Source organism: Mobula hypostoma, chromosome 18 (genome assembly GCF_963921235.1).
Source record: "Mobula hypostoma chromosome 18, sMobHyp1.1, whole genome shotgun sequence".
Taxonomy (NCBI): domain Eukaryota; kingdom Metazoa; phylum Chordata; class Chondrichthyes; order Myliobatiformes; family Myliobatidae; genus Mobula; species Mobula hypostoma.
In genome coordinates, this window is record NC_086114.1 from 37959546 (window position 1) to 37974871 (window position 15326).

The window sequence follows — 15326 nt, forward strand, 5'->3', positions numbered from 1 at the left end:
TTCAACACTTCTGAAGGATGGGGCCTTTGTTGTACCACAGCCCACTGTCAGGGCGAATTTGATCTCAGAGAGGAAACAGCCAAATGCTGAATCAGCTCAGCTACCCCGGTGTGGCTGGAAACCACTTATGCACTAGGTATTGTATTTATACGGTAGCTGTATTTCTTACTATCACATTGATTGTACCTATCTCTATTAACGTTGTATTTGGTTGTTATTTTTAATACTCTGTACACAGAATTATTCCCACGTATACCGTTACATCATGCGACCTTAATAAACTAAACTACAATAAAATATTAATCTGATCAAGACCACTTGGCCCGTCGTGTCTGTGCCCGTAAAGCTATGCTTTCTCAAGGCACGTTCCCGGGTTTTGAAGAAGTGCTGATGAGAGTTTCTGTCTCTGCGCCTCCAGTGTGTTAGCGGCTGCAGACGGCAGGGCAGGGAAGCGAGCTCCCACCCACTTAGCTGGAGAAGATCGGGACCTTTTGGTCTGAGGTGCCCGGGATGGTTTTCACTGCTTTGCAGCCGTTTCTGGATGATGTGGCTGGCCGGAGGCGGGGCTCCCCTCCAACTCCAGGATGCTTCCAACTGTCTCGTCCCAGATTGCCCGAGAGGGGTTGGACCAAGCGACCGCCCGCCGTATTTAATGCAGCGCCACTGGAAGTGAGGCCAGAACGAGTTTCATTCATTACTTGTTGAGGGGCAGCGAGTGAGTCGGCACGTTCCGTCCCACTGTGGACCTCCTCGTCCGGGACTGCTCCCAGTCGCCACGATGCCTGCGGAAAAGAAGGCTGTCCAAAGCCTTCATCAGCGACGAGGGTTAGCCTGGTGATGTGAAGCCAGTTCCGTCCGCCTTCACACTTCCAAGGTACGCTTTTAAATTCTGTGTATTTACCATACACAGAGATCGGTTCTGGGGAGCACCGTGTTTGCACTGCAAAGACGGTGGCTCCGGATCGATACCCGCCTTGTCCCACACTCTCCACCCGGCTCCAGAAAATACACGGCGCGGCAACCGTCTTTTTTTCGCTGCAAAGCCAAAGTTGTTCGCAACTCTGCTTCGTTCTTTATGGTTCCATTCTTTATTGTAAAGACATTTTTTTCCACAATGTAGTATGCAGATTTCTCAGTGTTTTTTTAAAAAACTCGTTGGCACTTCAATGAGAAACTAGCTGGCAGAGCTGGCGTTTCCAGAGCGTGGGGGTTGGGGGGGGGGAAGAAGTTGGTGGTGGTGGGTGGAAGTTTGTAAAAAAAAGTTAGAAGCTTTCAAAGGGATGCTTTTATTGCAAGGGGGATGGGCTGGGTCGGTCCAATTAATCACATTGGAACACTTCATATTATTTTCTGCATCTTTAAGAAACCATTCAGACCCAGTGCATGGTACCTCGCTCTTTGTGGGACATTGGTTAAAGGTGGAGGAGATGTTCTGAAATGCCGCTTTTTTAAAGATCACTTGCTTTTTGCACTGGATGGATTTCCGTGTAGAGGCCAGATTCGTTTGATCTAAGTTGATTTACACCAGCAACGGTTTCCAAATGTAAAGCGCATGGGCTGCGTTGGACTCTGTTTTATGGACTGTTTAACAGACCAGAAACCGTCTGGTTGTCCAGTTTTTTTTTAACGCTTGGTTCCGCACTGAGTCAGTTTTCCCTGAAACCCCATTCCAGGTCTGAATCTGTTCAGAGAAGGTTCTCAGTTCATTTGGCCGTCTGTATGTCTCAGTAAGCGGACTGAGCTGTATATCGTCTCGGGTACCCAGTAGAGTTTTAAAGATAGTTCATCAAATGTTAGAAATCGTGGCTCATTTTCTGATTTACTTCTTTTACGGTCAGACCGGATTGTGAGAATTGTTGTCAAATCCTGTTTATGTCACATGAAATTCCTGGACTTTTACCAGTATTTGTATTTAATGATCATATCAATCTCCGGTGAATGAGTCAGAGACTCCCGGCAATACACCGAAATAAGACGAAACTTAAGTAAAACCAATTTAAGATTAACGTCTTGCAATTTACCGCGCGCTCGCTCTGTTGCATATTCGAATCTTGTGGGGAAAAAAAGTTTACCACGAGGAGGGAACTTTTGGCTGGATTCCTGACTCTGTCTCGGGAGGAATGGGATCTGAATCGCGGCTTGTGGCGATCAGAGGTGAGTTAACGAATTTTGGCCGAGCCATGCCCAGTGGGAGTGCTCGGAGTCCGGTACTGCACAGGTTCCGGAAATCCATTCAAACCTCCACTGGGCTCAGGGCCATTCCAACTTGGGGCTCGTTTACTGTTGATCAGCTTGTGGGGCTTTACATGGTAAATGATACTTGAATGTATGTTGCTGACAGGGGTGTAGTGGAGAAATGTTACGCTATTGGTTGATCTTTCGTGTGAGATGTTCAGTATCATACCGATTCAGGTAAGTTTATTTACCTGGGTTGCAATGAAATTTCCTTTCGCTCACAGAGTAAACGGTAATGATACAGCGAAGAGCACAGAATAACGCATTGTTGTGACTGTTAAGCAGTTTGAAGTGTATAACAAGAAGTGTTAAAGTGACAATAATGGAAAACTGAGTGAGGTAAAGATTATGGCAACACCACCTGGAACGGTGTGTGAAAATTGTGACTTGTTTAGAAATCTGATAGCATGGGAAGAAACCAAGTGTTTTTAATCGCAAAATATTTTACTTGTAAATAAAGCAGATTAAACCTTTGCCTTCATCCCATTTGCACCACCTCCTGCATATTTATTTATTGGAATTGCAGCGCGGACAGGCCCTTTGCGCCGCACCGCCCAGTAACCCGCCCCCCCACTCCCCGATTTAATCCTGCGCTAATTAGGAGACAATTTTACTGATGGAGGAAACCGGCATGGTCACGGGGAGAACATACAAACTCCTTAGCGGCGGGAATTGAACCCGGGTCAGCTGTACTGTGAAGCGTTGTGCTAACCAGTACGCTGCCATGCCGCCATGAACCAGAGGCCCCAAGCTTTGGCCTCTCCTCACAGAAACATTCCTCTATACATTGCACAGGGGGGAAAAACGACGGCAGATACTGGTCTGATGTATTAAAAAAACAAATACTGCTCAGCAGGCCAAGCAGCATCTGTGGAGAGAGAAACCAAGTTAATTTTGGGGAGGTGGCCTTTTATATGAACTGGGGCTAAAGCCAGAAACATGTATGATTTTAGATTGTAAGACCAGGAGAATGGGCAGGAAGACAAAACAATGATTGGGCGCAGAACAAGAGATTGAATGACTGGTATGGTGGTACTTCCAGTTTAGGGAAGGTGGTGAAGGTTTGTTAATTAATCTGTCTGGAGGAGGTCTGAGTTGAGGGGGATGAAAGACAACAGAACAGAAAGAAAAGCATACTGCTGGATCTGTGTGATCCTGAACACAGGACTGGTATTAGATCAGAGGAAACACAGATTTTTCTGACATTGTTGAAATCAACTGTGATTTCAATGCCAACAGTTGTACCATGTCTCAATGAAAGGGAGATGCTTAGAGGGCAGTGTGTGGTGGTGCCAATAGAAAGGACGTGCACAAAGATTCTGTTACCTAGCCAGCACTGAAAAGGACACTGTAGGCTCCCTTTATTGACTGGAATTGTCACTCTTCTATTAGCTCATACTTTTATACCTTGTACCTTCCTGCCATCTGTGGCAACGAATTTCACAGACTCACTGTCTTCTGGCTAAAGAATTTTTCTTCATCTCTGTTCTAAATGGATGCCCCTTTGTTATGAGGCTGTGCCCTCTGGTTCTTGGGGAGGGTATTTCGAAAATGGATATAGTTCCTCTCCCCACTATAGGAAACATCCTCTCTGCATCCACTCTACCTAGGTCTTTCTAGTCCTAGCACAATGAGTCTGACAGATTTGGTGTTTTAAACCCCCTTCAATGTGCAATGACAAGAAGGCCGTAAACTGCCCTTTCCCTTTGGAACCTTGGTGTCAACAATATTAGCAGATCCCTTGACACATACTTCTAGACCAGGAAGGTGGCATCCAGCAGCAGTCAGTCATAGATACTGTGCACTGGAAGCCCAGTGAATTTTGAGCAGTCTAGAGGGTATTGTCACCATTGGGATAGCCTTGCAATTGGAATTGTTTTTGATTTATTACGATCACATGTACCAAGGTACAGTGAAAGGCTTGTCTTGCATTCATTGCACAGTGCATGGAGGTAGTACAAGGCCAAACAATTACAGAATGCAGAAGGAAGTGTAACAACTACAGAGAATATACAGTGCAGGTGAACAGTAAATGGCAGGATTATAATGAACTAGATAGTGAGGTTAAGAGTCCATCTTATTGCACTAGGGAACTAATCAGTAGTCTATAACAGCGGTATAGAAATAGTCCTTGAACTGGTTGGTACGTGCTTTCATGCTTTTGTATCTTCTGTCTGTTGGGAGTTGGACAAGGAAAATGATTAGGGTAGGTGGGGATATTTGATTATGCTGGCTACTTCACTGGGACTGCAGAAATATAGACAGAAATACAGACCTTCCAACAGCAGTTGGTGTTTCACCACAGGATGAACAGATGACCGTCATGCCCGCCTAGACCAGCAGAGTTGTCAGTTCAGGTTGTGGATTATGTGCAACTTTCCATTCAGTTTCGTTTGTAGATGGGCACCACAGTTTTCAGCGGAAATGGCAAGTTGTTTCAAGAATCCCAAATACCACAGCAGTTTATGAGTGTAAGCTGTGGCTTTTGTTTTAGTCCTTTTGCTCACTTCCTGAGAGCGTCTTCATTAGAGAAGTGTCACCATAACTCTGCACCTTTTTTATCCTTGTAAAGTATCATGGGAAAGGAAGAACTTGTAGTTTGTACAATTCTTTCAATCTCAGTGTTTCATTTCATAGCCACATCTCACAGCCTGTTTGCATACAGCAAGGTTAATAAGCAGGGATGTCATATTGATCAGATTATGTGTTTTTTTGTTCGGTAATGCTGACAGCAGAGGAATATTTCCAGGACACAGAGGAGCTGCCAAACACTTTCAGAATATTCTGTATCCCCCTGAGAGATTAGTTTGGGCATTGTTTGATGCCTTCTAGAGTGCTGCACAGGTGACAGGATTTACATTCAAGCCCATAATCTTCTAACTCAGAGACAAAAGGCTGAGTCGGAGCTGAGGACACTGTTGGTTTGGTCAGTATGCGAGACCAATCTGCATTGTTTGGCTTCACAAATCAGCACTAAGATGACAAGCCCAAAATCTCATGATCAGAGGGACAAGAGGAAACAGCCTGCAAAATCATTCCTGAGATTTGTTTGATGTTAATGGCTCAGTGACTGTCTTTCCATTATTGTCTTGCAGTTTTAGTTTACTTCTAATGTTTACATATTGACTTGAAAATGGTGAAGTATTAATATATACTGTTGGACAAAACTGACTCTATCAGATTCTACAATCTAAAATTGCATGACGAAACTCATATTTGGTGAACTGCAGCCTCTTGACTGGGGTGCATTGCCTTCAGAAATGTAGGACTTGCTTGAGTGATTGCTATTGGAAGGATGTTAACCGATTCCCAGTCCCTGTTTTCATTAATTTATTGGATTGTATGTGTTCCCAAAAAGCAACCCATCAATAAGGATAAACGATTATATTCTTGGTCACCTTCTGTACCTTTCGTGTCTTCTAAGGCTGCTACACTATCATTAATTTGTCCCTTTATTTCATTAATCCATCCTTTATTCCATGATTCTTGATTGACGATCAGTTACTCTCAGTATTTTGAATAAGTCAGTTATTGGGAGTGAATTCCTGATACTGTCATCCATTGGGCAACATTGGATGAGCCAATTGCCAATCTTCCACAACTGGTTCATTTTGATAGTAACACACACAACTCAGCAAGCCAGGCAGCATCTATAGAAATGAATAACCAGTCACTTTTCTTCAGAACTGGAAAGGACCGGGGAAGATACTAGAATAAAAAGATTGGGGGAGGGGAAGGAGAACGAGCTAGAAGGTGATAGATGAAGCCAGGTGGGTAGGAAAGGTAAAAAGTTGGAGAAGAAGGAATCGGAGAGAAGAGGAAAGTGGACCATTGGAGAAAGGGAAGGAGGAGGAGACTTAGGGGGAGGTGATAGGCAGGCGAGAAGAGGTAAGAGGCCAGAGAAGGGAACAGAAGAAGAGGAAGGGGATTTTTTTTTAACTGAATGGAGAAATTGATAGACATGCCATCAGTTTGGAGGCTACCCAGGCAGAATATAAGATGTTGCTGCTCTACCCTGAGGGTGGCCTTATCATGGCACATTTCGGAATGGGAATAGGAAGCAGAGTTAAAATGTTTGGCCATGGCGAAGTTCCCCTTTCGGCAAATGGAGCTGAGTTGCTTGACGAAGTGGTCTCCCAGTTTACCACAGGGCTCACCAGCGCAGAGGAGGCTGCATTAGGATCACCGGACACAATAGACGACTCTCGCAGTTTTACAGGTGAAATGTTGTCTCACCTGGAAGGACTGTTTGTAGCTCTGAATGGAGGTGAGGGAGGAGGTGAATGGGTGAGTGTAACACTTTGCCAGGAGAGTGATTAGTGTGGTGAGATGAATAAACAAGGGAATCACAGAGGGAGCGATTTCTGTGGATAGCAGAGAGAGAGGGAAAGGTAAAGATATGCTTGGTGGTAGGATCCCTTTGGAGAAGGTGGATGTTGCAGAGGCTTATGGATGGGTAGGTGAGGACAAGAGGAATTCTATTACAGTTGAGGCGGCTGGAAGCTGGAGTGAGCATGGATGTTCGGGAAATGGAGAGATGTGGGTGAGGGCAGCATCAGTGGTGGAGGAAGGGAAATGCATTCATTGAAGGAGGACATCTCTGATGTCCTGGAAAGGAAAGCCATATCCTGGGAAGAGTTGTGCTGGAGATGAAGGAACTGAGAAAAGAGAATAGCATTTTTAAAGGAGACAGGGTGGAAGAGGTGTAGGCAAGATAACCATGGGGATTGGCAGGTTTAGAAAAGATGTCAGTCGACAATTTGTCTCCAGAGATAGAGACAGAGAGATCAAGAAAGTGGAGGGAGGTGTCAGGAATGGATTAAGTGAATTTAAGGGCAGGGTGGAAGTTAGGACAAAGTTGATGAAATTATTGAGCTCAGCATGGGTATGTGAAGCAGCACAAATGCAGTCGCCAATGTATTGGAGGAAGAATTGCGAAACATTACCGGGGAAGGCCTGGAACATGGACTGTTCTACGTAGCCAGTGTAGTTGCAGGCATAGTTGGGACCTATGTGTGTGCCCAAGGCTACCTGTTGAATCAGGAGAAAGTGGGAGGAGCCGAAGGAAAAATTGGTGAGGGTGAGGACTGGTTCTACCATACGGGGGAGGGTGGCGGTGGAGGGGAACTGGTTGGTTCTTTTGTTGAGAAGGAATTTTTTTTTATTTTGATACATAACATTTTGATAGTAATAAGTTATAATTTATTATGAGCTCAAAGTCAATTATGTAGAAGTTTTATTCACGTTTATTTCACTGAAGTTGTTGACATTTGTTGCCTGTCCTTAGTTGCCATTGAACTTCGGAGGCAGACGCGTTGGTGGGCTTTGAGTCGCTTGCAGGTCAGACTGGGTAAGGCTGATAAATTTCCTTCACCAAAGGATTTCAGTGAACCACATAGGTTTTAACAAAATCAAATGTGGTTATTATTACCAAAAATCAGCTATTTTACAAAATCCAGATTTATTTAGCTGCATGTATGTAAATTTCCCGCCACTGAGGTGGGATTTGAATTCCTGCTTCTGGATCAATTGTCCAGAGCACTAGCTGCTGGTCCCAAGACTCAGCCTTTATGCTACCATAACCCATGAGTGTGGTCCACTTAAATGAAAGACTGCCATTGGTGTTGGTGCAAAAATGATTTAAGAAGGCATCCAAGATGGAACATGGTACATCCAGGAAATGCATATTCATACAGTCTCTGTGAAGATCAATGTGAATTAGACAGGCCGAATGGTCTGAACCATGCCCAAATGAATCTGCTTCATTGCAGTTAGCTCACTGATTGATAATATAATGAGTGGGAATATGCTTATTGGTAAATTGTATGATGCAGGTTGTGTTACCAGGGTAGGCAACAAGACTTTGCGAATGAGTGATTTATGCTTATTAAATCCTGTCTCAATTGCCAAGGAGGTTTGATAAACTGTATTGTATTAACAGGGTAGTAGGCAGAGTAGGCTCCAGTCAGAGCGGCAGACTCAATAACATAGGGAGTCAAATCAGCTGGGTTGGACTGAATATTTATCCTAATTCTTCTGGTGGGAAACAACTAGATCAATTAGTGTGCTGGATGTCTGTGCCTATTCATTTTTGCTGTTGGTTCCTCAGCCTCATTCGTGACATGTGGGACAGATCCTTCACCACTGTTGCTTCAGAGCAGATGCGTGGCTCGTATTGACATCCTTGGCACCAAATTCACCGCTGCGTAGATTTGGTCCTTCTTCATTTGTGTCAGCGGGATTCGGTGTTTAGTGAAAGTGATCAGTGCAGGGAAAGAGACAGAGAAAATTGTTTCTCTTACTGGACATTCAGGAGGCAGAGAAAAAAACTAACCAAATACTACAGGCAGTGTGCTGACAGGTCTGACTTGGTTTCAGTAGGGAGTGGATCTGGGTTAACCACAATTGCTTGGCAGTTGCATTCAGTACAGCTCATCTTGAAGATGATCTCCCAGGGTTGATGGTGTTTGCTGTACTGGGCAATATTACATTTTCAATGCTAAGGTCCCTGCAGGGTGAGCACAGAGCTTCTCTTGCCTGTAGCAAACAGCCTTTTCATCTTTGCACAGTGGCTCAGTACAGATCTATCCTCATAGCCTCATATTCCCATTGGATTTTCAGGAGAGAGGAGAGTGGTGTGCTTAATGGACCCTTTATCCAACAGGTCCAGTTGCAGACCACGACTTTATTTAAAGTAATGCTGTTATCCTGCAGAGTGCAGTCTACACATAGTTGCTGGAATGCTGGCTAAGTTTTTAAATCAACAATGGGTGTGTCAATAACTTGCAGTCTTGCAGAGACTTTAATGGTGCAAGGTGTCCTGTTTCACCTCGGAGGATATTATCAAACAAACTTTGAATCTGTGCTACAGAAGGTGCAGTTATGAAAAATGACCAAAAATTTGATCAAGTTAATAGAAGGGTTTAGGAAGGGAATTCCAGAGCTTGGCAACCAGAAGGTGGAATGATTAGGTTCTTGAATGTGCAGGAGTCAAGAAACCACGGAGAATAAATGCCTTATAGCCTGAGCCAGAAGAGTGACAGAATAATGTGGAGTGTTTGAGTGCATGTGTGGGGTGGAGGTGTAGGGGATATAGGGAGATGCCTATAGACCGGAAAGCAAGAATGAGAATGCTAAAGTGTCATTGATTAGTTGTCCTAGTGTGGTACAGCCCCTGTACAGCCCAGTGGAAAGAGGCCCCTTTATCCCAACATCTCCATGCTGACCAATATATCTTCCTCAGCTAATCTTATTTGACTATGTTTGGCTTACACCTCTTTAAACTTTTCCTTCACGTGTAGCTCTCCATATGTCTTAAACCTGACAATAGTACCCACCTTTACCACTCCCTCTGGTAGTTTGTTATAACCCCCTCTGAAAAACCTGCCCCTCATGTCCCTTTGAAATCTTTCCCCTTAATTCCATGCCCTCTAGTTTCAGACTCCCCTACCCTGGGAAAATAACTGCAACAATCTATCGTACCTACCTACCTCCATGATTTTATAAAATCATTACTTAAGCCCTCCAGTTCTGGAAACATCATTATGAATAATTTCTGCACTCTGTCTAGTTTAATCACACCTTTCCTACAGAGTGGCATCCAGAACTATACCAACGTCTTGTACAGCTGTAACATGACATCCCAGTTTTTATATTAAATGCCAGGAGCAAATGTTCAGGGGTGGAGGTACTGTAGCTCGGTGAGTGTAGAGAGGCGGGTGATGGAAAATTTGAAGAGCATTAGGATCAACGGGTACAAGACATCTCAACATAGTGTTTCTGAAAAATGTACATGCTCGTATGAGCAGTGGTGGGCACAGAGGTTTCAGGAGTGGAGTAGTTGAGGGGAGCAGCGACCAATGATACACAGAGATGGATGTGAATGGGATTTGTGATGTGGATCATAAATCAAGGCTTGGCTCAGTGTTGACTGGGGTGAGTGGGTGTGAATGCTCTCAGATGGTGATAGGGAGGCTTACAGGAGCAAGATGGTTGAGTGGTGTCACAACAACAACCGCACACTCAACATTAGTAGGACCAAGGAATGAACCAGACTTCAGGAAGGAGAAGTCAGGAGAAGGTAATTTTATTTCTCTGCACTGTACTGCTACCACTAAACAACAAACTTCATCTTATATAAGACGATGATAATAAACCTGATTCTGATATCTGTTGAAGTTCTGGGACCTAGAGTGAGGTCAAAGGCAAGGTTGGAGAAGGTGGGCAATATCCAAACAGGGATGGAGAATTTCTCAAAATGTAGTGATAAAATTCCATGTAGTCTGTGTTTATTGTGCTTTTAAAACAAAAATAGGAAGTGTTGGGGAGGGGGCTGCCAGAGGCCCTGTGGCTTAGATCCCAGTTTGGTTACAGTGTCCCAAACAAGGCTGAATGAGTCAATGGATAGGAATGGTGGAGACCACAGACTGTCCTCTCATATCCTTGTGGTGTGGTCACAAGAAAGTTCTTCTCATGCAGCTCGATGTCAGGAAGCAGTAAAAATATCAGAGCCCAGAGAGAAGGAAGCATAGCAGCCCCTTGGGTAGTATTGTTGCCTCATAACTGCAGTGATTCAGGTTCAGTCCCGACACCTGGTGCTGCCTGTGTGGAATTTGCACTTTCTCCCTGTGATAGTGTGGGTTTCCTTTCGCTGCTCCAGTTTCTTCCCACATCCCAACGAGGTGCTAGTTGTTTAACTGGCCACTGTAAGCTACGTCTAGTGTAGATCAGAGAATTTGGATTCGGAAAGTTGATGGGCACGTATGGACAGACAAATTACAGAGAAATGTGGGAAATTTATGGTACTGGTCAGAGAGCCAGTAGGAGCTGTATGGGCCAAATGGCCTACTTTTGTGTCGTATGGAAGCACGAGTGTAATATGAAAGGGGTTGGGGTGCTAGTGACAAGATAGACTGAGCATTCACATGGATCATGGGATGATATCACAGAATGGGACTTTCCAACAGGGTGAAAGCATTTCATTGTTGACTCCAGGGGTAATGGGACGGGTGTGAGGATAGGGATGTCTTGCCATAAGAAATTAAACCAAGGGCCCATCTTTGATAGATGTGAAGTATCCCACTGAACACTTCAAAGAACAGATGAGTTGTTCACCAATTAAATTGTGGCTGCTTTTCCTTTATTAAAATAGTGACAGCAATGAGAGCCTTTAGAGACTACTGTTCACTAGGATAATGATTAAACACTTACATAACAAGCAAATAAATTTAGAGAGAAAAAACTTTCTGCTTTAACTTTCCCTGCCATGTTCAGCTAGTTTTAGATAATTCAATATTGCGTCTGGTTGCCAGTAGATCTTTAAACCAATCCTGCACTCTGATTTCTCCCTTTTATTCCATGTTAAAGCTCCTTTTCTCCCCGCTTCATGCTCCAACTTGTATTTATTTATTTACTGACATAAATTTCGGAGTAGATCCTTCTGGCTCTTCAGCCCAAGCCGCCCAGCAGCCCCTGATTTAATCCTAGCCAATTTACAATGATGAGACAATTTACAATGGTCCATTAGCCTACTAAACCAGTACTTGTTTGGATTGTGGGAGGAAACCGGAGCACCCAGAGGAAGCCATGGTCATGGGGAGAACACACAAACTCCTTATCGTGGGAATTGAACCCGGGTCGCCTGTACTGTAAAGCGTCGAGCTAACCACTATGCTGCCGTGCCACCCCTTATTTTTGAGGGGAGAGGGGTTGTGGATATTTTACTCTTGGGGCTAGTTTTCATTTTGGTGGTGTTTGGGCCATTTTACGGCTGGATTTTTAATGACTGAAAACCAGGGTTGTAGGATGGTTTGCTTGTTGAGTAGGAACCAAGAGGGATGCAGTTCCATTGGATATGTCAACCACTTCCAGCTGTGGTATTTCTGTACAGTCCGAATATTGAACAAACAAACAAATCCTTTCTGCAACATCATCATGTTCAATGTAGAAGGATTAAAGACCGCAATGTTAAATTTGAGATTCAAGATTAATTTATTGTCAAAGAATGCATAAATTATACAACCTTGAGATTTGCTTGTTCACACAGCAAGAAACCCGAAAGACCCCAATGAAAGAAACAAAAGAATAAAAAATTTAAAAAAAGACCAACCCTCGATGCACAAGAGAAAAAAAAAATACAAATCATGCAAACAATTGAGCACTCCGAATCAAAAGTACATTTTTCAGTGGGAATATACAGAGAGGATTATTGCTGGTGGAGTGCAGTGGATGGTGAAGAATGCTACAAAGGAGAGTTATCTTGGTTAAGTTCAGGAGTGGTTAAATTGTTGGACAATTAGGCTGTCCATTTCCATAGCACCAGTATTCTTGTTTCTGTTGCATTTCTCTTTTACTTGTGTGATTCTTTGGCAAGGCAGTGCTGTACAGTGGGAACATTAGCACAATGGTCATCTTATGTAGCCTGAGAAGTCAGTACTTTCATGCAGTATTGAACCTGGTGAAAGATTTTTGATTTATTTGCATCCAGAGAAATTCCTGTTTCTAACATTTTCCCGAGTAACATCTGTCTGAATTTTACAGCAAGCCATTTTCTCATTTTGTGTTTTAGTTTGGAGGGCAAGGAAGTTTGGGTTTGAAACAAAACATTCATGAGATTCAATTAACCTTTGCCTGTGAGACATACATTTTCTCTCTTGCAGCTGTGCTTTATTAATAAAGCTCAGTTCTAATCATTCATCGCAGTCACTGTGGCAAAGACTTTTACTATAGATTCTAAGTTTTTCATTTGCAAGTTTACATAATTTTTGTACTGTTTAAAAAAAATGGCAGAACGTTTCCTAAATGCTATAACTTCCTGTAATGGATCAAAAGATAGCAATCTGCACTTTAATTTGTTTGTTGTTCTTTGCTTAAGATTAGATACATAGTGAAAATTTGAAGCTTAGAGTTTTTTTTACAATCTTTTGTGTAACTCTGGCTGCCTTGCAGTATAGAGGAAAAACTAGCTTGAGAGTTTCTTTTTGTTATGAATTCTCATCTTGCAAATTATTAAATTGTGAAAAGTGATAAATTAATGCCCTTTTCTCCATGATCATAACTTTATAGGAAATGTTTAACTAATATTAAACTAGCTGTTTCTGGCTAGAGAGATGTAAATCAAACCAGCCTCCAATTGTCACCGAATCTGGAACATGTGCATGGGGTGGGTGATACAGTAAGTTGTTAGGTTGACAGAAAAGCATAATTCTGAGGCTCATTTTGGAATGGAGAAGAGGAGGTTCACTTTATGTCTGCAGGCATCGTTTAGTGAGTTCACAGTAAGGCAATTCTCCAGGGATAACTGATTACAATCAGAAAAATTCAGCTCAATGGAGATGCAAATTGATCTGAAATGAGTTTTGAACTTAAAGCATATTATGCAGAAATAAGTAGTAATGCACCCCTTACATCAGTACAATATACTTCATGTTCAGCACACTTAAGGAACTAAAAAAATTGTCAATATCATGAAAGATGAAGTTTCTGAAAAAGTTAGAGGACTAACACCATGCAGATTCCCTGGGCCTGGAAGTTTGCATCCTAACATGAATGACTGCAGAATTACTGGGAGAATTACGATGGTCTTTTTAAATCTCATTGGTACTAGAGCTGCCCCAGGAGAACACAGGGTAGCAAATATAACATGCAATTCAAAGAAACAAGTAAAATGAAGGGCTGGTTGCCAATTGGTCTGTTGTCAGACTATTGTTAGAGATATATAAACTGGGCACTTAGAAAACTGTAACATGATTTAATATGCTTGTATATAGGGAATTGTGTTTTATTAAATGTAATCAAAAGGGTGACAATTGGATGGAGCATTTCAGGATTTGTAAGGTTTCAAAAGGCCTTGGTGAGACCACACTTGGAGTATTGTGTGCAGTTTTGGTCCCCTAATCTGAGGAAAGACATTATTGCCATAGAGGGAGTACAAAGAAGGTTCACCAGATTGATTCCTGGGATGGCAGGACTTTCATATGATGAAAGACTGGATGAACTAGGCTTATATTCGTTGAAATTTAGAAGATTGAGGGGGGATCTTATTGAAACATAAAATCCTAAAGGGATTGGACAGGCTAGATGCAGGAAGATTGTTCCCGATGTTGGGGAAGTCCAGAACAAGGGGCCACAGTTTGAGGATAGAGGGGAAGCCTTTTAGGACCGAGATTAGGAAAAACTTCTTCACACAGAGAGTGGTGAATCTGTGGAATTCTCTGCCACAGGAAACAGTTGAGGCCAGTTCATTGGCTATATTTAAGAGGGAGTTAGATATGGCCCTTGTGGCTAAAGGGATCAGGGGGTATGGAGGGAAGGCTGGTACAGGGTTCTGAGTTGGATGATCAGCCATGATCATACTGAATGGTGGTGCAGGCTCGAAGGGCTGAATGGCCTACTCCTGCACCTATTTTCTATGTTTCTATGTAAAAAGGTTATTGTCTAAAATATGAGCTCACTGATTTAGGATAGTGCCTCAGCATGGACAGCAGACAGGATAAAGAAGAACAAGCAGAGTGTAGTAACAATAGGGTCATTTTTGGATTAACAGACTGTTCTGCAGGGGTACAAAAGAGCCTCTATTCTGATCTCTGCTGGAGGACATTGCCAGGTGGGCAGAGCAGAAACATCTTTGGAGAGATGTAACATCCACACTGACCCGTGGAAATCTCCAGCCTACAACCGCTCAGAGTGACAGGGGAGCATTTGGGATAGTATCGAGAGCTTTGAGGCCATGTGCCAGGGGCACAAAAACTCTCTAAACATCAGAAGAAGCATGCCCCCTCAAAACTAAGGCAGGCAGCTCCTTTTGCAGAGTCTGCGGTTCCCGCATTAGCCTCATCATCCGCCTCGGATTCCTACACAGGCAAGTGGAAGCAAGTTATCATTAATCTGAAAGAACTGCTCGAGAAGAAGACAAAATGGATCAGCCCTTGGCCCTGAACTATTCACCAGCTGTGTTAATGATTGTGGGTTGCCAATGATGTAAAGTACAGTGGGAAAGTAAGCAGTGAGGAGGATTCAGTGTTACAGAGGTTAAGGGCATGGTAGTCAGATTTAGACCACAAAATAAGACAGTGTGAGTTTGTACACAGTGG

The 15326-nt window shown here is 43.2% G+C and overlaps 1 protein-coding gene across 2 annotated transcripts in view; it reads left to right on the forward strand.

Moving 5' to 3' along the window:
- The first annotated feature begins 705 nt into the window (after nucleotides 1–705).
- LOC134358203 (carbohydrate sulfotransferase 3) overlaps nucleotides 706–15326 on the forward strand; it is a 92819-nt gene continuing 78198 nt past the window's right edge. For both annotated transcript variants that reach the window (XM_063070199.1, XM_063070200.1), the window contains exon 1: nucleotides 706–874. The gene's annotated coding sequence lies outside the window, so the exon portion shown is untranslated. The remainder of the gene's footprint in view (nucleotides 875–15326) is intronic.